Source organism: Eschrichtius robustus, chromosome 5 (assembly GCF_028021215.1).
Source record: "Eschrichtius robustus isolate mEscRob2 chromosome 5, mEscRob2.pri, whole genome shotgun sequence".
Taxonomy (NCBI): domain Eukaryota; kingdom Metazoa; phylum Chordata; class Mammalia; order Artiodactyla; family Eschrichtiidae; genus Eschrichtius; species Eschrichtius robustus.
The window spans coordinates 82,077,470-82,085,097 of record NC_090828.1 but is presented as its reverse complement, the minus strand read 5'-3'; the positions used below and the strand labels follow the sequence as shown (position 1 = coordinate 82,085,097).

The 7,628-nt window shown below is 45.2% G+C and overlaps 1 non-coding gene across 1 annotated transcript; it reads right to left on the bottom strand.

Annotated features, from left to right (window-relative positions):
- Positions 1–6,781: 6,781 nt before the first annotated feature.
- Positions 6,782–6,984, bottom strand: LOC137765513 (small nucleolar RNA SNORA73 family). Its single transcript, XR_011074168.1, has one exon. It is a non-coding gene; the product is annotated as a small nucleolar RNA SNORA73 family (small nucleolar RNA).
- Positions 6,985–7,628: the final 644 nt, after the last annotated feature.

The window sequence follows — 7,628 nt, the reverse complement described above, 5'->3', positions numbered from 1 at the left end:
AGCTAGCATTTTAATAAAGATTTCCTTCAGTCATCCCCTTCCCTGGTTGGCAGCAGTAGGGCCGGGTTGGGGGGGAAGTTGACAGAGAAAGAAAAAGTTTTAAAAACACAAATAGGGACTTCCCTGGTGGCACAGTGGTTAAGAATCCACCTGCGAATGCAGGGGACACGGGTTTGAGCCCTGGTCCGGGAACATCCCACATGCTGCAGAGCAGCTAAGCCCATGTGCCACAACTACTGAGACTGCACTCTAGAGCCTGCGAGCCACAACTACTGAAGCCTGCATGCCTAGAGCCCATGCTCCGCAACAAGAGAAGCCACCGCAACGAGAAGCCCGCGCACCGCAACAAAGAGCAGCCCCCCGCTCACCGCAACTAGAGAAAACCCTCGTGCAGCAACAAAGACCCAACTCAGCCAAAAATAAATAAATTAAAATAAATAAATAAATAAAAACACAAATATTTCCCAGTCTTTGCAAATTGCTTTGTATTGGAGCACTCCTTCAGTGTTTAGCCAGGCTATTTATAACTCTGCTTTAGCCTTCACTTCCTCTTGGACTCAGCCTAGAGATCAGCTGGAGAAGAAAGCTTAGAGTCTTCTCAGGTATTTTCTATGCATGTATTCTGCCCTGGGCATGCATGTGGCTTTCTAAATTCCCCAGTGTGGAAGGGCCCTTGCGGATTCCCTGATTTCCCAAAACTCTCTCCCTAGCTTTTCCACCGAGCCTTTGGGCACTTTGTGCTTTAGTCATCATCTTTTTGCCCCAAGTAGCTGTGGACAGTTGATTTGCCTTACAGTATTTTCAAGGAATGTCCACCACTTTTCAACCCTGAGCGAGTTCCAAGTTAGGCAAAGCAAAAACAGAACACCAGTATCAGTTCTTCAGGTAACTCCTAGACAGGTTAGAATAGACAAACACAATTCTTTGCAAGTAAGGTTTGTTTTGCTCCCTTTGGAACCAGAGTCCTACCCTGGGAATGTGGACCACCATCTTCAAGACTACTGATGTGCCACAGAGGTTAGGGGGACAAGGGCAAAGAAAAACACCACAAAGCTTTTCTACCATGTTTAGGTTGCCTTTTTCTTTTATTTATTTATTTATTTATTTATTTATTTATTTATTTATTTATTTATTTATTTATTTTATTTATTTATTTTTGGCTGTGTTGTGTCCTTGTTGCTGTGTGTGGGCTTTCTCTAGTTGCGGCGAGTGGGGGCTACTCTTTGTTACGGTGCGCGGGCTTCTCATTGCGGTGGCTTCTCTTGTTGCAGAGCACGGGCTCTAGGCACGCAGGCTTCAGTAGTTGTGGCATGTGGGCTCAATAGTTGTGGTTCATGGGCTCTAGAGCGCAGGCTCAGTAGTTGTGGCACATGGGCTTAGTTGCTCCATGGCATGTGGGATCTTCCTGGACCAGGGCTCGAACCCGTGACCCCTGCATTGGCAGGTGGATTCCTAACCACTGCGCCACCAGGGAAGCCCCATAGATTGCCTTTTTCTTGATGTAGGGTTCCCTTGCCTGCTGTAAACCTTTGTTTTCCAGAGTTGACAAAGTTGGTTCTAAAATTTTTTGCTTGATTTTTTTGATGTTTCTGCGGCAGGATGGGTCCTTGGAACTGCCTGCTCTACCATTTTCACTGACATCTGGCAGATATAGTTTTGCCCATCTCTTTATTTGTAGTCTCTATCATTCTCGTTGTTTTGTGTGCGTCTCGACACCGCATAGATTTTATAGAATTGTGTATTGCTGTTTTTTTTTTTTTTTTGGCTGTGCCATGCAGCATGTGGGATCCTAGTTCCCCGACCAGGGATTGAACCCTCACCCCCTGCATTAGAAATGCGGAGTCTTAACCACTGGACCACCAGGGAAGTCCCATGTTGCTTTTAATAGATCATTTAAGCCCATTTACATGCTTTGATATGAGAGAGATGTTTTGTCTCAGTTCTTTCATATTATTTTACGTTTAATGCTTGTGTTAATGTTTATGTGTGTGCATGCATATTTGTGCATGTGTTTCATCATGTGATCTCCTTTCTTTGTTCACCTTTGTTGTTGTTGTAGTCCTCTTTGTGTTTAAGAAGGCTTCTATTTTTTGTTTTAGTGGTTCTCTTTGCATGTAGGTCATTGTATAATTCATACTCTTAGTTCCTTCTTTCTTTAAACAACACCTAGTGGTTCCCTACCATGAGTAACAATTTCATTAGCTTGTGTCTTCCTTGCCCTGCTGCCCCTCTCTTCTCCAGCACCAAATTTTAGTCAATAATAACTTTGTTTTCCCTTTGTATGCTAAAAGTACTTAAGCTTATGTTACTATAAATGATATCCTGTGATTCTCAGCTATTTCAAAAGGGACTGTCACTGTGCTTATTTTACTTCCCATTTTATCTCCCATTTTTGTTAGTTTTATTATTTCCACATTGTTAGAACACATGACATTAACCGCCTATTCCCACCTTTGTTTTAATTACTACAGTTTTTAATATTTCATAATATCTAGTAAATTAAAGATATTATTTTCTCAGTAACTTCGGTTATTCTTGCAACTTTCCATATGAATTTAAAAATTTTCTATTTTATATTGGAGTATAGTTGATTAACAATGTTGTGTTAGTTTCAGGAGTAAAGCACAGTGATTCAGTTATACGTATACATGTATCTATTCTTTTTCAAATTCTTTTCCCATTTAGGTTATTACAGAGTACTGAGCAGAGTTCTCTGTGCTATATAGGACGTGATTGTTGGTTATCTATTTTAAATATAGTAGTGTGTACATGTCAACCCCAAACTCCTAATCTATCCTCTCACCTACCCTTCCCCCTGGTAACCATAAGTTCGTTTTCTAAGGCAGTGAGTCTGTTTCTGTTTTGTAAATAAGTTCATTTGTATCATTTTTTTTAAGATTCCACATATATGCGATATCGTCCATATGCATTTTAGAATCAGTTTCCTAGGTTCTAAGATCTATGTAGGCAGTTTGCTTAGAATTGTACTGAATCTTGGAGAAATTGAATGGAATATACCCATAGATATCTTTGCATATTTGTTGTTAGCCTTACTCCTAGGCATGGTTTTTATTGCTCTTGTAAATTACTTGGAAAACCATGATTTCTTCATTAATTAATTGCTTGTTTTTTCCTTAACACCAAGGGGTACCCTGGCCTTTACTCCCTCTCCTTGATCATCTCTGCACTTACCTCCAAGTGGTTCCCTATCCCCCGCTCCTCCAGTGCACCTCAATGCAACTTAAACGGCCGCAGATATCATTCGTCTCATCACACTGACCATCCATCCTTCAATGCTGGCCAGTGATCACACCAACCAGTCTGTCCTCAGTGCCAAGGTTATACTTTTTTCCAATTCTTATGTCTTAATAAGCTCCACTGTTTTTAATTAGGAGGCTCTGGTTTTAATCTAGGGACCCTGAGCTGGCAGCGGGAGAGAAGATGGGGTCAAGACATGAGACAATATGGAATTAGAACTTCCAGGACGTGATAAGTGGTGAAATGCGAGAAGCGAGGAAGAGAGAAGGACTATCACCTTCCTCCTCCTCAGGCTCTCAGGGTTGTGTGCCAGGGGCCTTTTGCCATCCACTCATGCTCTCAAGGAAGGATGACACAAACTCAGAAGTGAATACCCTCTCCCTCAATTCCTTTCCTTCCCACAGCTCTCCCTACTATTCCTAGTTCTGCATCTGCCATCCTGACATCCCTTAGGCTCTCAGGCTGTTGCTACCTTCTAACAATGAAGTCCTGCACTTGATGCATTGTAGATGTCCCATGAATCTATGTGAGTAAATGAATGAGAGCTATTGTGTAGGTTATTGCCTTTGTAACCTCTGGGGTAGGTCAGGATAGTAGGATCATGCCCAAAATATATTTGGCATTAGTGTGACTAATAAATCCACACATCAGAGCTGAATGTGTTGAATCCATGGCAGGCCAGGCACTTTCTTGCCTCTGGGCCTTTGTTTGTGCAAGTCCCTCAGCTAGAAACACTGTCCTCTGCCCGCAGCCTCCTCTTGGGTTGCTAACATTTGCACTCGTCCAGGAAGCCTTGTCTTCTGATGAGGCTGCCTTCTCCAACGAGGCTGACTTCCCGTTACTTCCCTTTCATAGCACTTGCACTTGAATTCATTACAGAGTGACCTCATCTGCCTCTAAGCTACTTAAGGGCAGGGAGGGACCTCGGGTGACTTCTCCACCCATGCCTGGCACATATTAGGCACAAACATATGACCTGTTGGACTGAACGAATTGGATTTCTTCTACCAGTGGGAACGAGTAGGTTGTTCCCTTGTTCAAGATATTCCCTCTTCTGGACCATATAGCAAGTTCTCTTTCCCATCTTAAGAGATGCCTCTACTAAGGGGTCCCTCCCACAGCTCACCAGAGGATGTGACTCAGGATTTCAGGTGATGATTGCACAGAGGCTGGTGCTCCTAACCCCCCTGACAAAAGTGTGTGTGTGCAGATGGCTGCCAGCTGGGACACCTTGTCCTCTGGAGCTCTGCCAGGCCACCCTTCCGTACATACGTGGCCTGCATCCCTGCCCTGCCCAGACTTTCAGTGTTCCCAGTAGTGAGCCTGGTGGCAGCTATGCCTCTGTCCTTTGCACAGGAGCCCTGGCCCCTTACCCCGCACTCCCATCAGCTGAGAAGCTTTCCCGCAACTGACACAGGGCCAGGGCTCCTGGATCCAGCGCCAAGAAACTTTTTGTAATAATTTATAACCACAATGCCCAAAAGTCTAACCTTGAGGATATCTGTGAGTCACACACACTTCCCAGGGCTGGCAGCCTCACAGGAACACGGGGCCAGAGGGCTGCTTGGGAGCGGGCACTCAGCACGGTGGGCACTAGGCCGTTAGAAATCCTTGTCTGTCCCTCCACGTGCCCTTCTTTGCCGTCCCTTACCTCTGCCATACCAGCCCATCCAGGGAGCGGGCTCTGGGGCAGGGAAGATGGAGCAGGGAGTCTTGGGTGGGCTTTGGCAGCCCTCATGGTCTGCAACAGCCGAGAAACATTGCCAGCTGCTTCTGGGCCTCATGGCTGTTTTGGGGCTGCAGAAAGTAACGTAGATCTCTCTCTCTCTCTGTGTCAAGACATTGCTTGAACATAAATTTTTTTCAGCCGTGTTAACATCTCCTGCCTACCCCATCCCTTTCTCCCAGGTGCTCTGGAGCATACGCCGACCCCCAGTAGGAAGAACGTCACCCTCCAGCAAGAGGAAGGTACGCACCGTGTGTGTTCGTTAGCACCGACTCTCAGGGCATCCCGCTTTTTGACTCTGGTTTTAGGATTTTACTTCTAATCACTATTAAGTATTGAATATATAGGCCAGCACTGTCCAGTAAAAATGTAATGCAAGCCATATCTGTAATTTTAAATTACATTAAAAATGTAAAAAGACAGGTGGAATGAATTTAATAGTATTTTATTGAACCCAATATATCCAAAATATTATAATGTCAACATGTAATCAATATAAAAATCATTCATGAAATTTTTTTACACTCTTACTAAATCTGTTTAATGAAAGATGATGTTATACTTTTTAGAAATATTTATATTAATTAAAATTAAATAAAAGTGTAAAATTCAGCTCCACAGTCACGCTGGCCACATTTCAAGTGCTTGATAGTCCCAGGTAAGGAGGGACTACGGGCTGGGCAGCATATGGTGCAGACAGCTGGGAGCAAAGTGATGGCTCGGTTAGGTAGGCCAGCCTTCAGGACCTTGCTTCGTCATCCCTGTGCAGTAGCCGTGTCTTTTATTTTCTGTATTCTGGTGCTCTGACCCTGGAAGGACTTCCCCTCCCGGTTCCTAGAGAGAGCAAACAGCACACCTGTAATCTGCCTTCCTGCGCAAACCAACCAGTGCGGAGCCTGCCCCCCAGACACCTCTGTCAGGCTCTCACTCTCTGCTCTTCCCTGCCCTAATCACCCCCAGACCAGAAACCAGACTACGAGGGACGGCCCTGGGCCCCAGAGCCCATCGAAATGACTCAAACTAGCCAGTCCTAAACAAGCGTATCCTGCCTTGCCCATCCCTTCTTGAGAAGCCACAGTAAAGACTCTCACCCATGTTTTCTCCTCATTCTCTCTGCCTCCTGACCCACCCCAGCACTTGATGTGGCTTCCCTGCATGCTGTAGCATGGCACCTGTGTCTAGGGAACTGTGGGTTTAATAAACTTCTTTCTTCATGACAGTCAGTTCAGTGTCTGTGTGTCTTTTTTTTTTTAATGTATATAGTCACCTTTATTATAATTCACGAGTACATTAGAAACTGACATGGATCTCTTTATTAAGACATGTAGATTCTCATGGGCATCTGCTTTCCACTTTGAAGAAAATCCAGTTTACTTGAGAATGACCAAGATCTTAGTATCAGTACATCAAGTTTCCACCTCATAGGAAACCTGAAAGGGTCTCTTGGGACTCCCAGGTCACTGTACTGTCCACAGACCTGCCACACTCAAGTGTCTTCTGGAATTCCTTCTAAATTTCAAAAGGCACCTGGGCAACAGAACACTATTACTCTGCTGGTTTTTAAGGTGCAGTTCAGGGTTAAACATTGTGCCGAAACTTAACATTTTCAAATTGCCCAGGCTTATCTTCCAAAAATAGTGTATTACTCACTTTACTAATCTCCCTGCCAGATAAAGGCCCCCAAAGCATTAACTGCACAAGTCAGGCAAGGCTCCTCTTCTCTCCTGAATGAAAAGGACAAAAAAGAATTAGATTCATACATAACAATCTTATTTCACTTTTAAATTTTGGTATACCAGATGTCTCACTGCATGGTTTGTCTCCTCAGTCATTGTTCACAGGACCCTGAGAAGCTGTAGGAATATGCAGGCGCAGACTCAAGGCCCGGCTTCATCTCCAACGTTGTGGAAAGGGACTGTACATCATGGGGCAGAGCCCTGTGCTCCCCTACGCCACCAGGACAGAGCCCGGGGAGTGACCTCCCAGGGTATCCACGTTGGAATGTGTGTCTTATCTCAGGTACCCATAAACCACCGTGTTCTGGGGCTTATCTTCCTTTTCATCCACCTCCTCCTCCTCCCCGGTCCTGGCATGCTCCTTCTTATTTCTTCTTTGCTCTGAGCATTATGTTCCTGTTTGGTTAAGCTCCTATTTCCTGAGCAGGCCCGCCATGTACAGTTGTGCAGGTTGTATATAGCAACCAGTTAGGGCTAATACCCAGCCTGTATTGGGTCGACCCTAGGAGGTCCCTCTTTCTGTGGGCTGGCAAGACTGTTCCTGGGAACCTCCCTGCCACCCTCCTACCTCCCTAAATCCAACCCATCATGGAGCCCTTCCAGCTATTTGCAGACCTTGTGCTCCTGAAATAGAAGGTGGGATCCCACTCATGTCACTGCTCTGTTATCGCACTGGAATGTATCCTCCTCCCACAGGAAAATTCTGCAGGAAAGTGGCCAAGCTGCCTGTGGAGCCTCAGTGGAAAGCAGAAAAGATGGTCTTTTGCCTCCTTAGCCGTTCTGCTTCTGCTTCAGGTGGAGTTCTCACCATCACCCACCCAACCCCACTCCCACCCCATTTACACCAGGGAGGAAATGACTGAAAACAGCTTGAGGCAGGGCCCTCACCCCTTGCCTCCTACCTGTAA